General features: G+C 40.2%; 1 long non-coding RNA gene across 1 annotated transcript in view; it reads left to right on the top strand.

The window, feature by feature from the left end:
- Positions 1-451: 451 nt before the first annotated feature.
- LOC112983653 (uncharacterized) overlaps positions 452-24,981 on the top strand; it is a 74,126-nt gene continuing 49,596 nt past the window's right edge. The window contains exons 1-2 of the long non-coding RNA XR_010385776.1: positions 452-5,669; positions 6,369-6,509. This is a non-coding gene — a long non-coding RNA (uncharacterized LOC112983653). The remainder of the gene's footprint in view (positions 5,670-6,368; positions 6,510-24,981) is intronic.

The raw sequence follows: 24,981 nt of genomic DNA, 5'->3' as shown, positions 1-24,981 counted from the left end.
CATTCACCACCTCTTTTTCCTTTAGATGCTCATTATCTGCTGTATGCATGAAAACAGGTATCTCCTTAGGTATGCACTGAAGGCTCTCTGGGGCAGTAAGTTGAAGCAACTGTCCAAAGAGTGTTAAGAGAATTCCTCCTATCAGGCAGAAGTAGAAGAGAAGGTAATCAGACTGTAGAGTTAGAGGAGAGGTATGGCATCTTTCCCTTTTGCTGAGAGACAGAAGAGAAGACTTCTCAGAAAGCTGCTAGCATTTATCATTGGACTTTTTTTCTTGTGTTCATTATTACCTTGTGTTCTTTAAATCTGTAAGTGATGCCTAAAGGCAAGCACCTTCAAAAGACTAGTGCTGAAATTTCCCTATGTAGTCAACATTTTGTGACACTAGTAGTTATAATTTTGCTTCATTTTTGTTGAATTTCTTATTTACTTCTCTGTTTCCTGCAGATAGACTAGGGTGCAGTTTTGATCTGCTCAAATTCTGTGATGCTGTTGTCACCTCTCAGCCATGGGATGCTGCTAATTATGACCACAAGTCTGTGAGTTCTTTCCTAGCAGTACTGATATAACTCTGTTGTGCTTTTGATTCCAAAAGGCATCCTCATTCACCTTGGTCTGCCTATTGATAGCCAAAGTATCTTGATATGCTTGCCTTATGCAGTTTTACCTTTGGTATAAGATACTGAGAATGTTTTTACATTTTCCTAGACAGATAATATTTCCTCAGCTCTAGGCATTGGCATTGTGAGCCCTGTTAGTGATATAGTTAGAGGGTATAGCTCTATGTAAATATTCAACTTAAGTGAGTTATCGATGTCTACCAGGCTGTTTAGCAGTCTAACAGATGCTGTGACTGACAGTGATGACTTGTTTTTCACTTGCTTTCTTGCTCTTTATTATGCATCCTTCTAAGAAAACAAGTGCTTGGTGAAGCTAGATTTGTGTGCCAGTGTATGTGTGGCACATGTGCAAGGCACAGCTGGTTGGGAAAAACGTTAATTGCTGCCTGTGCTCCTGAAGACATGCAACAAATACATGAGTAGTAGGTGCTATAGTAGAGGTTGAGGGGGTGAGTCTCATGCTACACATATGTTTTTATATGACTGTGTCATGTTTTTTCCACACTGTCCGCAACTCTTCCTTTGTATTTGGTTTATGTTTTCTTAGCTAGCAGTGTGGGTGCTGTGCATAGTCACAACCAAGTAACTCTTTTCAGAATTGATCATTGCATGCAACATGCACATGCTGATCTGTTGTTTCCTGAGATTCAACTTCTGCTGACAAGAAACTTTCAAATACGACTTTTCAGGGCTCAGAAATACTTTTTGATTGTTTCTGGCTGTTTGCTTTGAGCTTCCAAGTCATTTGCTGACATTATCAGGTAGAGCATGGAGCTACTTTTGCTCTGTTACAACTCACACTATCTACTCTTTTATTTTTTCATACTTGTATTCAGCCCTGAGCAAAACTGTTCTCTCTCTTGGTATCTAATCAGCTCCCATGTCCACTTTCATAATTATCAGCCTAGGGACTAGAATTTGGTTTGTGTTATACTCTCATTATTATTGTTTTCTTAATCCATACCTTGGGGAAGAATGACTTGAGCTGAAATCCCATATTTGTAGGAGCCAACTTACTTGCAATATCATGTGCTGTGCAATTACCATGTGTTGTGCAAAGGCAGCCAAGACAGTGCAACATTTAAACTTTTTTTCCTCATCCAGATAGACTGGATGAGGAAACCTCTTTCAGTAGGTACCTCTTGAAAGTAAAATAATGCGAATGTCTGAATATTGACTCTGTATCTGTATCAATAGTTTCCAGCATGTAGCTCATGAATGACAACAAACATGAATCCTTCCTGGAAGAACTTAGTGTATTTTTCAATCCTGGGACACAGACTGGAGAACACAAAGACAAGGATTTTAGAAATGTGAACGTGCAGCATGGGGCCAGAGCAGTCTGGTCATATTGGGTGACAGTATAGTGTACCAGTCGAGATTTGTTGGAAGAATAAGAGGGAGGGAGGATATGCAGATTAGAGGTTAGGGCCCTCACCTGTGATAGTTAAATCCCTGTCTCATTTTAGGTTCACCAGAGAACTAAAAACAGTCCCTGAATCTAAGACTCCCTCATGATTTCGCTCAGAGTTGTGCTGTCTCCCCTGCCCTGTGAATTCAGAACTGTTATCTTGGTATCATGAGGAAGGGCAGAGCTTCCACCTAGCCAGACTGGCCTCTGGTCTTGTGCTTAAAGCACTGGGAAATGGGAATTCTGTGTTTAAACACCTTGGAGATGAAGCAAGAATTGAACCCCATTTTCCTTTTTCTCAAATAAGTGCTGTAATTCCCCAACAGTGGTTCTCCCAAGCCTGTTTTTACTGCTCTGTTATTTTCGCCAATAAATAGCAGCTGCAAATACACATTGGGGAGCCCAGTCTCATTCGTGCAACATGGGCATGTTCTGAGATGTTGTACAAGGCAGGAAAATGACTTGTTGCTGGATCCCCAGCTGCTCAGACAGGGTCTTGTCTGGGCAAATACTGAGGTAGAATTCTGATGTGCGGGTGATGGCTGAGTAGGGTCTTCTCTAAATTTCAGTTTTGGGTTCACTGACTTCCCTGTACTTTGCGCTATTTCCTTTAAAAGCAATATAAACAATGTCTTTAGTTTAGGTATTGTCATATTTTACAAAATGAAAGGTAGATTTTCAACTTCATAGGGAATAACATTCGCTGTGGGACAGCTTCTGATGAAAAGAGTGGTAATGTGTGTATTGATTGCCCTGTCAACCATTTCTACATTATGTTCAGCTAATTCTAACAACACCTGTGAAAATCCAAGTGGAAAAGACTTGGACCTGTCTGTACCCTGCCAGCATGACTGATGTGTGTGGCACATGGGAAGCAGAAGCCTGGAATTGATATAGCTTTCCTGTTAAAGAGCTCAAGAGTTTCTTCTTTTTCCAAAACTCAGGCCTGCAGGGAGAGTAGCAGTGACCATTGCAAAGCTGCCTCTTTAGGGTAATGGCAGGCTCTGGAATAAACATTTTCCAGATAGGTGTATCTTTTGTAAGTGTATGAAGAGCTGACAACTCATTTTTCTTTCTTTTTGACAGGGCTGCCTTCCCCACCCCATCCCCGAAATATCCATTCTTTCTCAGAATTCTTGGATGTAAATCCGTAGTGTTTGAAGGGAGTGTTCAGAGATGCGAATGTGCTGCCTAGGGAAGATTGGGCTGATCTGACAAGTGGTGTAAAGCTTGTCCCAAGAATCGGTTTATGTATGTCCCAGAATACATCCATGTATATATGGCCTGGAGCTGGAGGAGCCCACGCAGCCCTGGTGGATTGCGCATTGCAGGCCTCCTAGGGACAGTAACGGTTAAGTATTCTTCTTGCAGTGGAAAGAATTGTTTCATTGACTGTTGAGTTTGATAAGGGAGTACTCATTGCTGCAGCACAGCTCCAGCCTAGGACTATTGACATGGAGCTTTATGTATGGAGCGAGAGGGAGAAGAGGACTGGGAGGCAATTTTCATTTGAAAGCACTCAAATGTAGTATGTTTTAGATTTGTTCCCTAGCAGAGGTAAACTCTCCAAATCAGAAAAGACCTAAAGAGTTTTCAGTTTAAACTGGATTTTCAGAAACCAGAGACAGTTGAAAGCTATTGCTATTAGCACAGCAAAGCAATGTCAGAAGAGGGAAATGATAGAAGAATGGCTCGATCAATAGGAGACTGTGAAAGGAGATGGCTCAATTTTTATTGTTTTTTTTTCTTGGTATTCTAGCTACTGTGTTCATATTGTGAAATTAAGATACATGCAGCTCCTATTTATAATGACTTAGGGACGGTTTTATGCTTTGGATTTACTTGAATCACAGATTTAACCAGGTTAAATAAAAAGAAAAAGGGGAAAATTGCTTTAGCTGATTTTAATCCACTTTGAATTGGTTATGAGACTCTGTGCTTCTTGCACTGTGTCATACAATGATCGCATCTGTGGCTTGAGATGGATCTGCTTACACCTTTCCCTTGTAGTAAGTGCCCTAAAAGGCTTTTAAATACAGAAAGCCAGGATTTATTTGAATTGTGAAAAAACCCAAAATGCATCTTTTAAAACAGGGTAAGCTCAACAGCTAGGGAAGACAGAGGAGAAGCAAAGAGGTTTGTGAACAACTCTGCCATTGCCTTCTCCATTTTTAGTGAGTCCTGGCTTCTAGCCAGCTCAGTGACTTTCTGAGTGGCAGTAAATCCTGCAGCTTTCCCTCTGGTCCATGGGAAGTCCCTTCTCTCCCCCTGAGGCCTGTTTGTCTGCTCCCTCTCCTCTCTGCAGCCTTGTCTTCCTGAGCTGCAGGCCTTCAGCTCCGTGCTGTGCTGCTCTTGCTTGATGCAGCCTCGGGAACCTTTTTTCCACTGGGCTTGCTCAGAAGACCCTCAGGAGACGAGCTGTCTCTCCTCTCACACACACATTTAAGAATGAACCACAAACTCCGAACAAATGAGTAATGTAGATGGCATTCACTGCAGACATTGTTGCTGAAAAGAGACTCGTGAGCATAATGTGAACACTTTTTCATTTGTGTAAGGTTTCAGGCTATCCTGTTCAGTTTTGCCACGGGTTTTCAAAGTTGATGTTTTTTTTCCCTTTGTTGTTCTCCAGCAATACTTACAAAAGGATACTGGAAACTACGCCATACGTGAAGAGAGTTGAAAATTATTACTGTCTGACAAAAATGAGAGCTTGGTGTTTTTCCAGCACAGCTCTTCAGCCCTTCCCAAGTTAGAAGTTATTCAGCCCCATTAGAAATGCAACCTTTCCTGATGTATAATAAAGGAGAGGTTTTATATCAGGGCTCAAACAAAACCTGCCTGACTTACCACAGTTTAATGAGGTTCCATGCCTCAGCTAAGCTGCAGTTAACCAACCGTGAACTGCATGTGCACTCTTTGAATGTTTCAAGCATGAAGAAACATCTTAAATCCCAGTGAAAAAGGTGCAAGCCCAGGTATGTCACATCCGTGATGGACTAAGCGCAGGTAAGTGGTGGGTTACTGTGACTCAGCCGACAGCACATCTTGCTGTGCTGCCATAACTCCAGATGTGTGCTGGGACCCTTGGTAATAATTGCCCAAATGCTCTTTAATAGAGGAAGCTGAAAAGTTGAACATAAAGGATTTTTTTTCCCAGGCGGAAGAGGTCCAGGACAGTTTAATATCCCAACTCCTGTGCGAAGTTACACAAGTTATTTGATAACCATATGTGGTTAAGACCTCAGATTTGTGTACCATGTGAAAGATGAAACTTCCAGTAATATACTTTCCCCCCTACCACTAGGTCTGAGCATTAAAAACAACAATCAGAGCAAAAAATGTACTGCTGCCACCACTCCTCACAGCACCAACATTTTTCTTGGCTATCCTTCTCCTGAATAATGCTCATCTCCAATCCCGTTTATTTTGAGTACTTTAAAGCCACAAGGCGACATAAGCAAATGCCAAATGTACGAATATTAAGTCCCATACAAACTACTTTTACCAAATAGGGTCATTCTTTTTCCTCAGAAAGCTTCCCTCTCTTCTGTCTTCAGATTCATAGTAGATAATCAAACAGTCCAACAGCCAAAAAGTCTTGAAGAGTGAGGTGGACAGTAAGAAAGCAATTAGAGGTAGTACTATGTTTTATAAAACTCCACAGAGCTATTTTTACTAGCTATATTGCCTTTGGTCTTATAAAGTGCCAGGGTTGAGTGCTAGTGAAACCTACCGTGCATCTGTAACTGTGTGAATAATTTATCTGCAGTTTTCACAACAACGTTCACTATCAGCTTCATCTTCATGGATATTATGCCCCCATGGGGAATAAAAAACAACAACAAATCTTTAGATTCTACACTAGTTTTAGTATGTTCAGTGATTTATTTGCAGGCAAGGATATTGGAAGTGATGCTCTAAGATGCTCTTCAAGGTCTCAATTTTTCTGTAGTTCTAAATCTTCCATGTTTTTCCAGCAGCATAGCTTAAAAAAATCATATAATGAACATATATGTATAGATATATATATGTATTTTTTTTGCCATGATGCTATCTTAGGAAGGAGGCTTTCCGAAAACCCAGGGAAAAAAGGCAAATGTCAATAAAACTGTAAGGCTGAAAGAAAGTAGTAAATAAATCTGTCATGATAAAGCAGGCTTCTTTTTCTCACCCCTCTCTGGTACCAAGTATTACAATACCTATAGTTGTAGTCACCTTTTTTTAACTGTCTTAAGAAAATTCTGTAGTATGTGCACACTAATCATAAAACTAGATGCATATTTTCTACAGGATCTAAGTTAATTTTTTATGTTTTTCTTCTTTCCCCTTTTAAGCAGTATGAAACAATTTTATCGTCTGAAAAGAATCCTGGATTCCTTCTGTTACCTGTTGAGCAGATCCAGCAAAGCAGCAGCAAACTATCATAGCATCCTTCTGCTGGAGAGTTCACCAGGGCATCACACACCAGAGACTAGGTGAGTACGAAGTTCTGTGTGTCTCCGCTTCTGGGGAGTTCAGTTCTGTTCTTAGGTCTATAGACCTTCCAGAGTTACCAACAAAACCTCTCCAAAAACAAAGAAAGAATTGATTCAGCTTCAAACCTTCCCAGAATAGGAGAGGGAAACCAGGCAGCCATTACTTGGAAAACTCCGTATTTCTCATGAGCTGACTGAAAACAGCTCCAGCTGTTGTGTTTGAAGCTTTTCCCCCCAATCTGTGGTCTCTCATAGACGTGGTAGAACAGGACATAACAGAGGACGTAACAGAGCATAACAGCTCATTAACTTCATGATGAATACTGGGGATTCTGACTACTGTATCCTTCCTTACCCATTCCTGTGTCTCATTCCTAAAAATACCATTTCTGAAGTGGAGGTGTTTGCAGTGCATTTGTCAGAATATGATCTCAATGAAGCAGGGACTAATTATTGAGTGACCTCAAAGTGTTGACACTTTCCTTCCATTCCCTCATGAGAGGCGCTAGATCTTAAGCGTGCAAAGTGCTGAATGTTTAGATCAGTACAAGATGTAAGAACATGTTAACTTTAAGCGCACAGGTGGTCTAGCTGACTTTGTCTGATGAATGCCAGAAAATGTCAGCCCTTATGGATGTGAGTGAGTAATTCAGAAGCCAGGCACATTTTTGAGTGTTCTCAGTAAAAATATTGCAAAAATACCATTTTGACAAAATTGGCTATTTTTTAATTAGAAAGAAATCTTTCAACCCACAGTCTTTTGGGAGACAAAAGCATGAAAATTGTCCTCTAAAAACTGGAATCTGATTGTCTTGGCAAGAGGGAAAAGACACCTTCTCAGAACTCTTGAGCAAGTCATTCTTGTACTTCTTTTTTGGTCCATAACTGTATGTTATTGTGGATACTAGAGCAGTAGCTAAGGTTTCAGAGACTAGGCAGCGCGGGAAAAAAGCTCTTGAACCAGATGCTTAGTGGGTGCAAAATCAAATGAACTGTTTGAAATCAATTAGAGGTCTGACTTGTCATTTAAAACCTAGACATGCCATGCCAGCTGTGTTCCTGCATTTCCTCTTTTCTCTAATCCAGCAATTGGAAAAGTCTGAAAAAATGTTTTCCTTCAGGAATTCTAACAGGCAGTGGGAAGATCCAGTACAATAGAAAGTTTTATCTAGGATTATCTAGTATCTAGGATTGAGTCCATAATTATAAAACATTGTAGAATTTAAAGTGCAAATTTTTGAGGCACAAACTATATACTTACACAGGTTTGTGCACAACTGATTCAGGGCTAGCAATATGGCAATGTATGTATGTATTTTTTCATTTTTGACAGGACAATATTTAATTTTTGTGTTTCCTGAAGACTAACTTAATCTCTCTGGGTGTTTGGAAAATAAGTTTGGAAATGGAAAAGAAAAATCAGTCTTTTTCTCTGGCTAAGTGGTGAAGTCTGGTGCCTTCTGTGTGATTCATTGCTGTGAACATTATTATTAAAACAAGCTTACTTAGGGATGTTGAAGAATAACAATGTTTTGCTTTAATTAGAGATTATCTCAAATATTGGGCCCAATTCCCTTCTCTTTCCACAGCAGCTACTTTAGGAGATTTATGATCAGAGAAGCCTTGTAAGGATTAACCTTCCAGTATCTTCTCTCCTGCCTGAATCACAGCTGCTTTTACCTTAAAACATCCCTTTTGTTCCTTGGCTATGTCTGTTCCTTTCTCTGCTTTTACTTTTTCTCGCTTGTTATGATGTCTGATACCAGAAGATACTTCTTGCAACAAAGCACAGCTGTCAGTTGTTAGCCTTCTCCAAGGTCACTAGTACCTGCATCTAATACAGTTGAAATAAACCAAGCAGTCTACCTCTGGAGTTATTTTCCCTGTATGACTGAATTTTTTAAAAATCACTTCATTGGGTAGATCTAGACGTCCTTCCCAAGAATGATCAGGTCGGCCATCAGAAGAGGGAGGAGAAGGATGTTGAGGGTATGTGAAAGATAAAGCTACTGCTACGAATTGGTGGCAGATTTCTGAAAGCGCGGCTAGTGTCTCTGCTCAGCAGTGTTCGAGGCCATGTAGAATGAGTTCATTCAGCAATAGCTTGGGAGGTACAGGAATAGCCTTAAGCGTGTGGGACACGTGGTGTTAGGTTAGCAGAGATATTTATGTTCCTGGAGGTTCGGTTAGGCGCTTACAGGGATTCACAAAAATGCCCAAACTGGGGCATTTGTGAATGTCGCGCCATTATGATAACTTGCATAAATCAAATGCTCTGCTTTTAGTGAAATTATGCCTGCTAGTAGCTAATGAGCTAATATTTAATGCTCAAAACCTATTCTGGATTACAGAGTCTTTAAGTGCCTTATAGAAAAGAAGTTTGTGTAGTACAATGTTACAGTATTGAATTATTTAAATAAAATGATTAGTACCATAGCTATGTTTACATCTTGCGCAGAAGAGATTTTGGTTGCAATTGTTATTTTGAAGAATAAAGATTTGCTTCAGACATGCTGTGCTTCAGCCTGTAACATGGATTATGTCTTTGGATGGTGAGATTATTTCTTGACCTAATCTTTAATGTTTACTATAGTTCATTTGGATAAGCCGAGCTTGGGTTTGTATGTAGTTCTTCATGTTGAAATCATTCCTTTCTTTCGCCAGGTATGTTTTTGATTAAAACCCAATTTTATTCTCGGTGTGTATTTCCTGTTTTCCACCTATCTTAATTCCCACATGTCACATAAGGACTCCCCTAATATGATGGATTTACAGAGAGACCTGTTAACATAGCAATAACCGCAGCTTCCCTCTCAGCTACTGCCTGTCAGCGCACACACTGAAGTGGTACAAGATGATTCAGGTCCTGCTACTTCTCTTTCTCCTTGTTACATCACACAGCAAGGCTTTTGCACAGGCACAGTTAAGATTCTGCAGTCTGCTGTGCATAAGCTGAGCTGGGAGCTGATGTCTGCTGTTTGCAGCTGGAAGTTAGTTATATGTGACCAGACAGAAGCAGAGAGACAGATATTTGAGAAGGCTATCGGCAGGAGAATGCAGTTTGAGTGAAGCTTTCTTCTTTCAGCAAGAATTCCTAATAAGGGAATTTACAGCCCTGCAAAAATCACAACAAATAAAGAGTAGTCATCAACAATAATAGTAAGGATAATAAAAATCAATTGTTGGATGGCAGAGGTCTCTGATTACTGTGCTATAGTTAGCATGAAGGAAGCTTTATTTATTATTTAATTCTCTTTCTTACCTTTTTTAATCCACTTGAATCATGTGGATTCAAATGCATGCCTTGTATGCCAATGTCTTTGGGTTCCAAATCCACTTTAGGAGAGAGTGAAAGAGAATTTGAGACAGTAAAAATCAGAATAATTCAGTGTAAAATACAGATAAGAGTGATATGGAAAGAAATACAAAGAGACAACAAGAAATCAATGAAATTCTGTGGTGGAGATCCATTAATTTAAACAAACCCATGCCAGTCTTAGTTTATAGGAATTTTGTCCCATCTCTCCCCTTCTACCACGTATTGAACACAGAGCTGTGATATCAGACTTTGGCATACCTTTCTTGTCATAAAATACCCAAATTCCTGTGTATGTGTTAGGCTACTCTGAGCGAGATTCTTGGGTGGTAGCTGGGATAGGTATCTGGACTTCTCTGCAATACTCTCAGCTGCCATCAGTCGACTCTAGATGACCTGGCTGCATGCTTCTAATATCCAACTGTTACAATAGGAAAAAAGACTTGCAGAAAAAAATGGGTCAGATTTGGAAATGATATGTATGAGCTCCCACAGTCCACCTTCTTTTGCACATTCAGCCCCAGAAAGTGTCATGCCTCTTGAGAGCAAATGTGACTGTGCTCTGAGGTGGAACCCAGCAGAAGCTGGGTCCTTAGTAATTCCATGGCAAAAGTATTGTTAGAAAAGATATGATGCCTATGTCACTTTGTTATTTTTTCCATTGGTTTTGACTTGGATAAATAGTTGAGTAGTCCATCTGAGTGGTGTCTGATTTTACCTAACACATAGCAAGCAGCATTTATTCATGTCTTGGAGAATGTATAATCGTGGACTACACCAAAGGAGAGGTGTTACTTGAAAATCTGTCATCCTCATCACTGCCATTCCCTCCTTTATACTTCTATCATTAATTATTAGATCATTGCTGGAGGAAAGCTGTTACAGATGCAGGTATCCTTAGCTAAGAGGATAAATCAGTCTTGTCACGAGGTAGAAGCAGTGAGTTGTTTCAGAATTCTTTTCTGCTCTGAGCCCGCGATGGCTGTGGGTTTCAGAAATGGCTGCTGTGAAAATAGCCTCTGTGCTATGGCTGAATGGAGCAATTTAGGCTGACCTAAGAAAACCGGATGTGGGGCAGTGTAACTTGTGTTTGAGCAGCTAAGCGGCAGGAACCAGATGGAAGAAGATTTCATCACCGCATTACTCTAGAGATAGCCTGAACGCATTCATCTGCAAAGGAAACAAAGTGAACAAACAACTTGATAATACCTCGTAGTTTAAAGATTGATTCTAGATGAATGACTTACTTGTTTGCAAGTATAAGTATGAGGCTGCTTCTCTTGCCTATGGTAAAAGTACAGAACGTATTTCTGCAAAGGGACTCTTCACTTGGTGTTATCCAGTATGTGCTTAGAGTTTAGAAAAATATTCTCCTCTGCAGCTTTGTTTCACTGTTATTAATTAGAACTAAATCCAAAGACATAATTTACAGTCAGCACATTGAATTTGGTTCTTTATCTTATTTCACAAGCAAACTTTGATTTTTCTGTTTGAATATATTTATTATTATATTTAAAGTAATTCAGTGAATGATTAATGCGAGCATGTACTAGCCCGTGGCCCCTCAGCTTGTTTGTTAGGGTGATTCATTTGCTGTTCATAATTTGCTGATGGTGCTCTGTAATTACCGCTAGCTCACCTGTTGTTCTTTTATATTCCATGTCTATATACTCCCCAGACACTCCCCAGACCGTAGCTGGTAAGTACAAGCTGGCCACGCAAACCTTTCTTTGATGGCTCTCTAACCCTATGACTAAACATGTACTCATACAGACATTCATGCAAGTCAGTTGAAGGGAGCTGCTCTGCTCAGAAAGTTCTGCATCACAAAGTTTTCTGTGAAAATGTTAATTGTTGTCAAGAGTTTGCTGGTTGACAGGCCAGGAAAGAGCTTTCAACTAAAGGTCATTTGCTGAACTCTCTGTCTTGGCTTGCTTGTAGGAAAGTAAAGCTGTCAGATACAGGAGGAATCCATTTGCTTTCTTTCAGAGGCGTAGTTTACACCCAATAGTGCTCATAATACCTTATTATCAGGTTTACCTTCTACCACGCTGATTGTGCTGGCTGGCGGCTCCTTTGCTTGAGAGTTTGCCTTTCTGCTAGCAGGGGTCAGTGCCCCAGCTGAGGCTACTGAGCCCATGCAAGACCTTGAGTTAAGAGCCCCTGCAAGAGAAATAATGGCCTCTGCTCTCTGAAAGTGGTCTGCCGCCTCAGTTCTCCAGAGGCTGGATTTTCTGCGATGGAGGACTTATAGCAAAGTCACTGTTTCCTCAGGTCTGCCTTTGGCAGTACGGGGGGGGGGGTCAGCTGATGAGGAGGTTTAAGCAAGGTCCTGCTTTTTGTTTGTCTCGCAGTTCTGTTGATGATGCTTTTTTGTATGTATTTTTTCTGTTTTATTTTGTAGAATAATATTTAAAATAAGCACATATGAAAGCTCCCTAAATCAATTGCGCACCCACTGATAAAATTTTTATCATATTAACACAAATATCTCTGCTGTTAGCGAAGCTGGTGGTGGTTTAAAAATATTAGGCACACTGACCAACCTGCCCTCAGACCAACCGCCTCGGTAGCTCTGCTTGCATTGGTGAGCTTTCCTGTAAACCTTAACAGCTAATTAGAATGCATTAAAAATGACAGTGCCTGTTGATTGTAGGGCCGAGAACCAGAGATTATAGTGTCATACAACACCAAGCAATATGTGAGTCAGTCGGCCCCTTTGAACGTTCTTCACATCTGGCTGGCAGTGAATGGAGCCACTGTCAAAGTAGTTGCTGTTGTAGTACCTGGTTCCTTATATACTAATTACAAGCTCTGAAGGCAGGAGTTAGGAGAGTCTGGGGACTTGTGGCTGGAGTTCACATGGGCTGGCTAAACAAAGGATGCCCTGTTCCTCATTATGCTCCTACACTTAATTAGGAAGTGAGTTTGTTGATCACTGGCTGCGTTAAGAATCACTCTTTTATAGCAGAGTACTTCATGATTTTTGTGAAAGTTTATTTAAATGACATCTTACACTTTGGCCATAAGGGACATGCCTTTATTTTATCTGAGTTTAAATACGGCTCTTGTAGTCACTCGGTCTGACAGAAAGGGAAACAGGAGCGTTTTGTTTCATAGGGCAAGCAGGGAGGAGAGGGGGAGGCACCAGGGGAAACATTTCATTGCAGGGCTCAGTTAATTGTTTTGGGATTGACACATTGCTGTGTGAGTCCTGGTAAATGATTTAGAGATTTGTGCCTTGAATTTAGAGGAGAAGGCTGCTGGTGATGGTGGTGCCATTCTGCTACCTTCCGGTGAGGAGTTCCAGGTCAGAACATTTTATTGGTCTGACAGCTTATCACGCTGAGCCTGGATGTGGAGATCTGCCAGGGCCGTGAGCTGGTGCGACGCTTTCCCTGCTGGCGCTGCCAGCTGTCTTGTCTGGAAGGTGGTACATGAGGTCCATGAGGCAGAGGTGGAGGCTGCCCGTGATCTGTTGGTACTCAGAGATGTTTTATCCTGTAAGAAGTAACTGTTGCAGCAGTCCTTTGAATGCATTTTGTGTTGGGAGTCGATTGCTTCTTCTCTATTACAAGGATGCCATTAAAATCCAGCACCACTGCAGGAGCTAGCAATTCTTCACTGCCAGTGGAGGTGAATGATAGATTGTTTTCCTTCCTCAGAAACAGAGTTCCTGGGTTCTGACGCGCAGTAGCAAGGGAATCACAAGAAAGCAGAATAGAGAAAAGCTTTAAGGAGAGAAGCTGAGACTGAGATGTAATGGAAAGAACAGAGCCCCATTTGATTTTTCCGGGGTAGCTCTAACTGGGATTAACCAGTCATTTCTAGAAATAAATTCACTGTGATCTTTGCTCAGATTCCATGCAATCATTATTACTTAATTATGGAGATTTACCCAGGCACGGCTGGTGCTATCCACCCTGATTCCCCAAGCATAAGATGCCTCTAATCTCAAAGCTATTATGTAAATTCTCCTAGCTGCGTGTCTGCGGGAAAATCAGCTAGCAGTTATGCAGGGAAGCCTATAGAATTTTGTCGGAAGTGTTGTTGTAAGGCAGCTTAGGTTTAGTGTATGTTAAATCGGTTCACTAGACTCAACAAGAAGGTTCAGGGACTGAAAGAAGGGAAAAATCCTATATTGGTAAAAGGAACTAATCTATCCCTCTCTTCTTCCTAAATTAAATTAAGTTAAATTAGATTTCTGTAGTGTTTTGTAAATTCCTTCTGACTTTTTACAGTCACCTGATGGCAAAGACTGTTTTAATCTCTTCTTTGAAATGTTTATATTGCTTCCCTCCTCCACCCAAAATAATAAAAAAGAACTGATAACAGCTTCAGACTCAGCTGAAGGCAGCTAATGGCTGATCCTGAGCTGCTGCTCACATAATATTTTCCAGATGAGAGAATGAAAGTTTGCCTTGCTTAGAGGAAAACATTCATTTCATCCGTAAGAAGTGCCCAGCCACTACCCAGAAATGCGAGTGGATTTCTTGTTGTTGCTGTTGTTCTTTTCAAAATGGTATCTAATTTTATATTGAGGTGAATGGAGGAAAAATGAGATTAAAAATGAAACCAATAATGTTAGTGCAGATGGTTAGCATAAAGGCTATTTTCAGGAATAAAACACTATGGTACTCATGCAAGGGTAGGTAGGTGATATGGTGTTTCATCTCATTCAAATGCACGAAGCATTTGCAGATTATCACAAGGAATTATGCATAACTAACAATCCACTAGGAAAAAAATAGTGGAGTGTATGATTATTTTGCAAATGTCTTGCTTCCAGAAAAATTAAGTTCAGCCTGGAGTCTATAAACATTTACACATGCATTTAACTTTATTAAATGGCAAACAGCTGTAACTTCCTCTACAGTTATCCACTGTTCTTCCTTTTGAAAGAGCTCTTTTGATCTCTAGGATGCATGGAGTTTAGATCTTCCTCAGGTCTGGTGCTGACCGGCTGAAGAGAGGAAATTCTCCCCTTTGATGAAAACAGTGCCAGAGGAGGGCTTGGTGCTCCAAACACACTTTGTGTGCTTCATTTAATAAAATGTCCCATTACTTCTACAGGACGTGTCCCCAGTAATAAGCAAACATGAAATATATAAAGCAATTAAAGAAAAAGAAGAGTCAAATAAAATCATGGAGGGATGTCAAGGCAAATCTTCTGTAGAATTTTACAGTCTTTATGAAGTAGATGTGTAGACATAGCAGAGGGCTTTTTTATGATGAATATTGACTCCCTTCAATTACTACAGTGTGCAATGTGCCACTGATTTCTGAGCTGATGCTCTCTCTCCTGAGATTCCCTACCTTCAGGATGTTTTAAATATTGGCCCACTTTAGCATGAACCCCTCCATAATTTTGCATTACCTCTCTACTGAATCAGGTGTGAGCTCAGCTACCAGTCAAACCAAGAGCCATTAAACTGTTAAGTAATCTAAAAGGCTCCTTAATAAGACTGGTCAAGTGCTGTTATTTATGAACTGATATTTATCTCTTCCTTAAAAATATGTTCCCCATGATCTATCAGAGGAGACAGAGTGTTGACTGACCTCTGAATAACTATCCAGTTCAAATCCTTACAGCTGTTCCCACAGTTCCCATATCTCTGTAATGTTTACTTAACTCAGTCGTCAGCTGAAACGTGGGACTACTGTGACTTGGCTTGAGTCTTCAGTCAACTCTGAATGCCATTGAGAACACCAGCTGCCTGCATTATTGGCTTCTTCTGACAAATGACTTTTCTTTCTTGCTCTTCCTAGTTCTGGGCTGATTCGTAGATAGTCCATTTAAAGCATCTCTTTACATATACAGTGTTGAAGATGCTCTTAAATTGGCACTACTGCCAAGAAAAGTACACCTGGAACCAAGGTCTCAATCACAAATGCATTTGTGTTTCAATTCTTTCGGTATTTAATTTAAAAATAGCTTTTTTATACAATTCCTTTTTAACTGGAAGACTATATTCCTTGGCTTCCCATAATATAGTTCAGTCTCTTCTATCTGTCTCTAGATAGGACCTTGAAGCAGTCCTAGGTGAGTTTTACCTCTCTGTCTCGGTGGAAATGACTTGCTTGCATTCTACTATGAAACAAAATCCAATGTCTAAAGCTTTATTTTTCCATGATATTCCTGTTCTTCAGGTACTGCCTAGTTACCAAAGACAGTTTAATACTGCTGTGATAGTTCTCTACATGTTTTTTGATCAATGGTTCTATGACTCTCATTTCTGAGAACAAAAGCTATAGCATGCAAGACCAGGCAGCACCATTACTCACGTTTCTCTTACTTACCCTTTAAACATGTATGTTATGTTTGGGCCCACCTTGATTGTTGTTCTTCATTTCTAATTCTGGATTTGGCAGAAGGCTCTGCAAAAAAAGTTGGAGTTAAAATCCTATGTCACAACAGCAGAGTTTCTATCATTTGAGGACCTTCACTGTTTTCTTCCTCACATTTTTGGACAATGGTCTTATGCATTCTTATTGCACATGTGCTTCGGTTAATTCTTCCTGACATACTTAATGTGGATGTTGTCTCCACAGAGCAAATCTCAACATCATCCATGGAATACAGCCTTCCTTCTGCTGGAGAATGATCTAAAATTGTGTTTCCCTGCAAACAGGATAGAAAACAGCAAGATTTCTGAAATGGTTCAGAATATAAACTAAGGGTGACTTCTAATGGATGAACCTGGGACTTGAGCCTTCAGTGAAAAGTAGTTTCACCAGAGAAGCTTTGCCTTTCCGTCTGTTCCTTGGATTTAGATTTCTAATGTTTCATTGTGTTAGTATCAACATACAGCGCTACGTCTGGTGTAGGCATTAAAATGTCTGGGTGTGCAGGTTCCATAATCCTACAGTTGGCTTCATCTTTCATAGGCTGACTGTAATACTTGGTTTGCTATATTTTTATTGTTACCACTGTAATTGTATTGCAAAGGCTCTTACTCCAGTTCTGGCTTGTTAAATAAATAGAACATATCCTTGCGTCTGATGCCTCTGTGTCTGGAAGGGATTTAAACTTCTCCCTTTGTCTGAACGTTTTGGCCGGGCTAAAATTTTCTCTTGAAAGGTTCTGCAAGTTTTAGGGTATGTGTGTATTGTAAGGAGTTTGTTTAGTTAAGTTGTGAGTTATTACAGTTTTGTGATTGGGGTGTAGGGAGTCATGGAGGCCAGATGCATTTTAGACACTCAAGAGTACAAATAGCCCAGGAATATGTGTCTCGATTGATGTAGCTGCTGCTACAGCTCTCATGTGGTCTAACTATCCATTGTTTTATGTTCTGGAGCGTGGTGTGGGTTTTATAGACTGTATCATCCCACTGTGGCACCTAGTAAAAGCTCAAGAAGCAGTAAAAAGAAAGAGAGCTGTTTGAACACTGCAAAATAATACTAAAGAATATTAATCTAAATACTCACTTGCTGTATCATTCAGCCATGCTCTGGCCTGCTTATTTTTCACCATTAGCCAGAATTCATCTGGAAAGACTTTTTATATATATGAATATATGGGAAGGGTTCATTCTTCATATAAATGCTAATATTCATACATATACAAGGCAGTTTTTCTGTGAAACTTGCTTTTGGTAAATGCCTTAAAACTATTCTAACTTGCCACTCTCACCTCTCAGTCAGAGGAAGCAGAAAAGTGAACTCAGTCATGAAGTCTGATTGGGAAAATATCAGCAAGCCCACCTCCTGTCTAAACAATATTTAAACTCTTCCCACTGATTTTAGTCTAAACTGATTTTAACACCCTCATGAGATGGAGTTGATACAGCATCCTTAGGCAAACTATGTTAGTGATTAACAAACTATATATTAGAAAGCACTTCCTAGTGTCTAGCCTGCGTTTTTCTTGCTGGGGTATAGCTTCTTTTCCTGTGTGTAAGGGACAGGGATAAGGGTCAGAGGTAACAATTAATTGCCTTTTTATGGTAAGCTTGTACATTATTGAAGACTTTTATCCTGTTTTCTGTGGTCTTCTCTAAGCAGCGTTAGTTCTCCCAGCCTTTTCAATAGGCTGTGCTCTATATATACCACAGCATTCTTGTTGCTGTGCTCTGCATTCTTGCTGGTTAGTTGACACCCTTCTCAAAGTGTTGTGCATAAAAATGGACACAATGCTTCATCTGAATCCTTATCAAGGCAGAGCGGGTTTGGGGAATTACTTCATGTGTCTCGTCTTTAGCAATCTGTTTATACATCCCTTGGTGGTGTTCTTTACCCAGCAGCGTGGCACTGTTGACTCATGTTCAGCTGGGGTCGGGGATAATCCCAGTTCCTGTCTGCATAACTGATCTCCAGCCAGTCATGCCCTATCTTCTGTTTATACAGTTGATTATTTTTTATCAAACTGTGATACTTGATTGTTTCTTTACATTATCTTCTACTTATTTCAGACAGTTGTCCAGGTTGCAGAGATCTTCTAAAATTTAAGCGCTGTCCTACAAACTGGTCCATTTACAGTCTGATGTAATCTGCAAATGTGACTGAGATAACCTTTCCCACTGTTTAGCACACAGATGATGACATCAAATACTGCCAAATCCCACACAGACTGTTGGCCCCTTTATAGATGATTGTGCGCAGGTTTGTTCATGAGCTGTAAAGCATTTGTAATATTTGAAATGAAAAATACATACAGCAGATATGTACGCCATATATGTATATATGTTCAGCTTATCAGTAAAATTTGTTTATCAGACTGCTCCTTCTCCAAAACATCTACATATGTTTTACTTCCCTTTCATCTGTTCCTGTTTTGCTGCCTCAATGTGGAGTAGCATTTTTTTCCTCTGCATGTTTGGTAGTACTGTAAAGAGAACAGGGCACTTTTTTCCTTAGCTTTTTGGGCTGAATGGACTGTAAATTGTTACTATAGAGAGGGTGAAGAAAGTTTCAAACTTCCTAAAATAAGAGGGAACTGCACAGACTGCAGATAGGTCATTCTTCAACAGAGGAGATATTGTATGTTATAGTAAATGATTATTTACTGAGTTTCAGTTCTTTCTGAGCTCCCAGTTAAGACTGAAAACTCAGTAGCTCCATTTGCCTTCCAGCCTGCTTTTTCCTGGTGGGAGCCTGATGAACTAGAACTTTACAGGATCCATCTCACAGAATGTGTGCTCAGGAAAAGGGAAACACCAGAGGTTTCTAGAGGACAGCTGCACTAATAATCTAATCTGTGTATAAATACACGCTGAGCCAGTTCAAGGAGTCTCAGCACCACATGCAAAACTGAACTTTTCTGACCTAAGGCTGTGAAGCTGGGGGCTAGCAAAGGCCACAGGGAGAGCAGGGGAACGGACCACGCTGGAGCGGGAACAGAGTACTACGCTCCGCAGAGGCAAGCTTGCTACTTTTGCAGCTGCAGCGAGTGGGCTGGCTGCTGCTAACTGAGCTCCCCTGTTGTCCACCAGAGCACTTTGTCCACATGGTCAGCCCTTCCCTTGGTGGCAGGAGCCAGCATGTGGCTCAGGTCCTGGAAGCAGCAGGAACATGAGCATTTTGCAACAGGCTGCCCTAGGCTTGCTTCACTTAAACTTCAGAGTTAGCCTTGAGCACACACTGAGGACATGGTGTGAAATGAAGTGTTCTTTAATCCAAAGTTAAGATGAAATTGCATGAAAGTTCGTAATATTTTGACTGGTTACAGTTTAGAGGCTGGTCTGTGTTATTAAGAGTACTTCTATTATTATCTGAGGTTCATACTTCCACATTTGTGTTGTTTCCTTTATTATATCTCCTGTCATAGTGATGTGAGCTGTGAAAAGAGTGTTCACTTTGTTTGAGTTTCCCTAGGTTTTGTTGGCTTGGCTGAAATGAGCTTGTCTGGACTTGGCCAAGCTCTCTTGCACATAGATATTTTTAATGTGATTAGCCCTGTGGGTAACTGTTGTGAAAACAAACACATGGAATATTCAAGACACAACTGAAGACATTTGCTATCCTCAGAGGGTTGTGGGAATGCAAAGACTTAGTGAAGAAAACTGTTAATTCTTCATTCAAAATACCGGGTCCCTTTCAAATAGAAAGGGCTCAGATGATCAGTATAGGTATTACCTTTCTATATGTTCTGCAAAGTTTTAATAGATGCCTGACTTTCAGTAAGTGTACCAGTAATTTCTGGATATGCCCTATTTGATTCTTACTATGAGAAAATGGCCAGGCTATAATCATGCCCATATTACCTAAAAAATTATAGTAATAATATGCTTTCTTAGATTAAATCTGGGTTTGGAATGATGAGGAGGATATGAAGCCATTACCTTCTATTACATAAAGAACCGGCCTAAGAAAGGAAGGATACTTTGAGGCGTTATGAAAAAGCTGCTACCTTACAAGAAATCATGCATCATCTTAATATAGCTACTGGGCAGACACATAGTAAGGTGTATGCTTTTTGGAGACCTTATTTAATAGCTTTCAGTGATTTCCTTCTCAGGCAGAACTTGCCATAATGATGAGGGCTACTCAGTTACTGGAATTACTCCAGATTTGACATGTGTGAGAGAGAATAATTTTGAACCAGTCTGTAAGCCAATGGACAACTTCATTCCTTGTGAAGATTGTGTGGCCTTATCATCAAACTTGTAATTGAAAACACTCTAATGAGATAAGTGAAATGCACTTTAATATAGATCTGCAATCATTTAGCAAGTTCTCAAGGACTAGCAGTGATCAGCAGACAACAGTTTGGAAATGACTGTCTTAATTTGTTTACTGGATTGCATACTTGTTTCATTGCTTTGGTTTTTTTTGTCCTCTGTATTCTTGATGGATGTCTTTTTATCCCCAGTATCTTAAAATGTCCAGTTGCTTGAGCGCTAGAGAGATGTCGCTTCAGACCACAGCTCTGCACCTTTTTCATCTAGCAAAAGTGACTAATATAGACACTAAATGGACAAGTGGAAGATCAATTTGAAATTTCCAAAGATTGATCATTTTGGCCAAGGTATTTTTGCCTGTCAGTGAAAAAAATCCAAGATTTCTTTTTTTAATAGATTTAACCTAATTGAGAGAAAAATACTTTCTTCATTTTAACTTTAGCTCATTCACTGAAGTCTCTTGATGAAATAGGACCACAATGGTATAAGACTGTAAAATCTCTTTTGGAATAATAAGACAGGAAAAAAGAGGAGGAATAAATAGTCAGTTCTCACAGTGGAGGGGAGTCTCTTAGAGTCTGTGCTGGGATTCAAGCTCTTCACTGTATTCATAAATGATCTGAAAATGAAGCAAGAAGTGACATAATTAAGTGTGCTGATGTTGCAAATGCTTTAGGACAGCTGAGTCTAAAGCTCATTGCAAGGAGTTTTAGATAGATTTTGTGACATTGAGTGACTGGTTGGTAAACTGACAGATGAAATTCAAGTCATGGAACAACCATCCCTCACTATCCATACAATAATTAAGGACCCTAATTTAGTCATTATCACTCAAAAAAAAAAAAAAAAAAAGCTTTTGAAATCATTCTGGGTATTTCTCTAAAAGTTAAACTCATTGCTTCAGGATGTTACAGAAGACAGATGTAAAACTGAATTTTCTAAGGACTGAGGTAAATTTACGGGGTATACCTTTGAAGGCTATTTAAACTACTATCCCGGGGCCACTGATATGTCAGTCCCTAAAATGCTGATTCTTGGAGACAAGAGAGGATACACCAGGAAAAATAATACTGAGCCCTTGCTTTGTTTTTTTTGTATGTTGTTCTTCACATTTGTGGTATGCGTATGTTCCCAAAATGTACACAACTGACTAGCCTAACAAGATGAGTCATCTAGATGGAGAACGGCCATTTGCTGCTTTTATGGGCATCTTCTGGCATATTCTTTTGCCACGTGTTGCCAAAGTGCAGTGTCCTTGCTACACAGTCGCAGGCACAGCTGGAAGAGGTCTAGTGGGCAGAACGTTGTGCAATCTTACAGAAGTTTCAGCTTGTTTCTGCCTCAGGAAATGGGGCCCAAAATGGAAGTTTGTGAAGTTTCAAACCCACTTGAATGAAGATCATCACTAAACAGACAAATGCTAAAATGACTTTGAATGCTCTCTGAGATAAAGTATAAATATCCTGCTTTGTCTTCCTTTCCAGCTGAGTTATGTAGTTGCACTCTGGGGGAAGAGAAGCTGGTGTAAACTCAAGGCCTAGTAATTTTGGGCTGTTTCTTTTTTCTATTATTGGTGGTCAAGAAAATTCTGGATTTATTTGCTTTATACACACTATACCCTTTCCTCTGAACAGCTTCTGTTTGCAGTGTGTTGGAAACTTTGAGTTGGATTAGCTGCAGCATATAAATGTGAACAAAAAGGTATTCCTTCCAACCTAAAAATTAATGATATATTTAACCACAAAAATGCTAAGTTACTTAAAATGGAAGCAACATTTCTTCAGCTATGGTTAATCAAACATATTTACCTGCCAAATATAATAAGATGTATTATAACATGACTATTACTAGGAAAATGGTACATAATGTTTCCAAAAAAAAAACCTGTTTAGAAAGTCTGGATTTTTTTTCTCACATTATTCTCCACTTTTTTTCTTTTCCTTTTTCCCCTGTTAGTGGCACTTGCGAAAAGTGACGGAAAGGGAAAATAATAATGCAGAAGCTTAGAAAACCTAAACATTGGCAACATTTTCCAGTTCCTTAAAAAAAAGGGGGGGGGGAGCTACAAAATACTGGCACAGTTATTGGTTCTTATTAATGGCTGTTTTGTTGGGAAACTATTGTTCACCTCTAAAAAGGAAATAGTTGAACAAACTGCAGATGGTTCGGTCTTAACATCCTCACTTAGTTCCAACTGTGCCTAGGAGAACTGCAAATGAGGCGACTGTTTACACAGACTTTCCCTTCCTGCAAAGAAATAGAATAAGCAGAGTCATGGTAGCATTTCCCTGTTTATTCTTACTTGGGACTTCTTAGACTGTAGTTTTAGAAAACTTGTGAACCTCAAACTGAAAAAGGACACAGTAAGCAGACTGAGAGAGAGGCTATGAAGGCATACTTCATTTCACTTTGCCCTACCAAGCTCCAATTACTGGAAGACCAACTTGGTGTGTGGTCACTGTAGATGATCCTGGGTCCTAGTTTCTTCTGGGAGATCTTCCGATTTTGGAAGACAACCTGGTGGCATAGTTAAATCATGTGGTAGGTCTTCCACTGAGAAAAAAATCTCAGTGAAAAGAAATTTTCCTCACTTTGATGAAGGGGGCATAAAATGGTCCCTTGAGTTTTATCAAGACTTAGTCAAGAAAATGTTCTATGAGCAAAACATGAAGGAGAACATTAGAGGTATGAAATTCTTGCCTACCTGAATAATTAAGTACACACTGTGTTGTATTTGAAGAATACATATGCCTTTGCAGAAATATATTTGTAGAGATGTGTATTTGTATGCACATATACACCTGTGTGTATAGAGGGGGATGAATGGGTAGGAAGGAAAGAGCACACACACACACACACACGTTTATAGCTTTTTGAGTGAGAGTGGTTTAACATGAGGCTCATTCATTTTTCCTGATTCGCAGGAGCTGCTTGGCAAAGGCTCTTCAGGCAGTAAGGGCAGTATCAGTTGGTCAGACTAAATTTGTCCTTTTGCAATCCTTTTCATTTCAAGAGGTGCTTGCATGATGCAAGGCTGTGTGAAATAAAGCAAAGGCTGGGTCACTGACGGGAAGGAAGCAGTGGCAGTGCAGGAGGACTAAGGTAAGGAGCAAGAGGGGGCAGACCAGTCCCAGAGGAAGCGCTGAAGGCTTGCGTGGAAGGCTGAAGAGCGGGTCACAGCATGGGTGCCTGTGTGTGGATCCAGTGACCCTGGGCACCCCTGGCACAAAGGGGACAGTTCTCCTACTCTGGGACAGAAGTGGCTGCTGGAGAGGCCTTACAGGACTGCTCCCTGGCAAGAGGTGCAGGGGAGAGGCTGGAAAGTGTTAGTTCCTCCCCTCCAATACCTTTGTGGTGACCCAATATGAAACCCCATGTATTTTAACCTCTCCTGTGAAATGGCAGCCAGGAAATTTTCCAGATGGACTTCTGCACTGGGTTAAAGTTTTGTCTTTATAGCAGTTTAAAATAATGGACTCTTTTAAAAGTAATTTCTTAATAAACTCTTATAAAAGCTTTTTTTTTCTTTTTTTCTTTTTCTTTTTTTTTTTTTAGCTTCAGTATATAGCTGTAGACCTTTCAGGTAAGATGAAATGCAGGTTTTTTTATTTTGGGGACTGTGTTCTGAAATTAATTCCCACTAGTGTATGTAAGAATGACCTTTTGGTTTTCATCCAATAGTTTGTAAGATACAGCTGCTTTCGGTCATCTTTATGAGTAAAAATCTAAATAATGTTTTACATCTATTAGACTAAATAGAAGAGAAATTTGGAAATGATTCAGTGATGCCAAAAAATAAGAGGATATATGCAGGAATGTAAATTATATGCAGAGATGCTGTGGTTATAAGAATAAGTAACAGCAGCTGTTAAAGTACTAGGAAACTAGCACAGCAGTTTGTTTGGCATTCATGAGTTAGGCCAGCTTTCTCTGGGCATGCCTGTACCACTTGGAGGGAATCTGAGCTGGTGGAGTCCATGCATGGCAACACAGAGTTGTGTGGTCTTGCTAACTGGTCTGGAGTAGCACAGCCACACGTGCAGAGTGTGCTACTCCTGGACAACCAACTAGCAGGGCTTGTTGGCTCAGGGGAAGGACCTTGTGAATGCAGTTGTCCTGCTTCCTGGATCAGGCTGGTGCCCTTCCACTATATGTTGTTACTTCCTCTCAGACACCTGTGGATCCCACAGTCACGTCAGTATGCAAGGGAATGAGAAACTTTCTTTCCTTGATCCATGTAGGAACATTGAGCACAACTGGGTCTTTGTGATCTTCTTGGCATAAAATCCTCAGGGGCCAAATTGTCAGCTTTGCCCAACTTCTCCTACTGGGCACAGTGGAGAAGGGTGCCTTTCTGCCCATGGCTGGGGACTATTCACGCTGATTATAGTCTGTAACGAACCACACGTTGATGCTGCATAAGCAGATTGCAGTATTGTTTGGCCTCTCCCCTTCCTGAACCAGAGTGTGTACACTATAGTTGGAGCTGTGGTGGTCCTCGGTAAGGCAGTATCTTGTGCATGTTAGATGATAGATA

Source organism: Dromaius novaehollandiae, chromosome W (genome assembly GCF_036370855.1).
Source record: "Dromaius novaehollandiae isolate bDroNov1 chromosome W, bDroNov1.hap1, whole genome shotgun sequence".
Taxonomy (NCBI): Eukaryota; Metazoa; Chordata; class Aves; order Casuariiformes; family Dromaiidae; genus Dromaius; species Dromaius novaehollandiae.
Note: the sequence above shows the minus strand (reverse complement) of the source record. Positions and strands in the feature narration are given on the sequence as shown.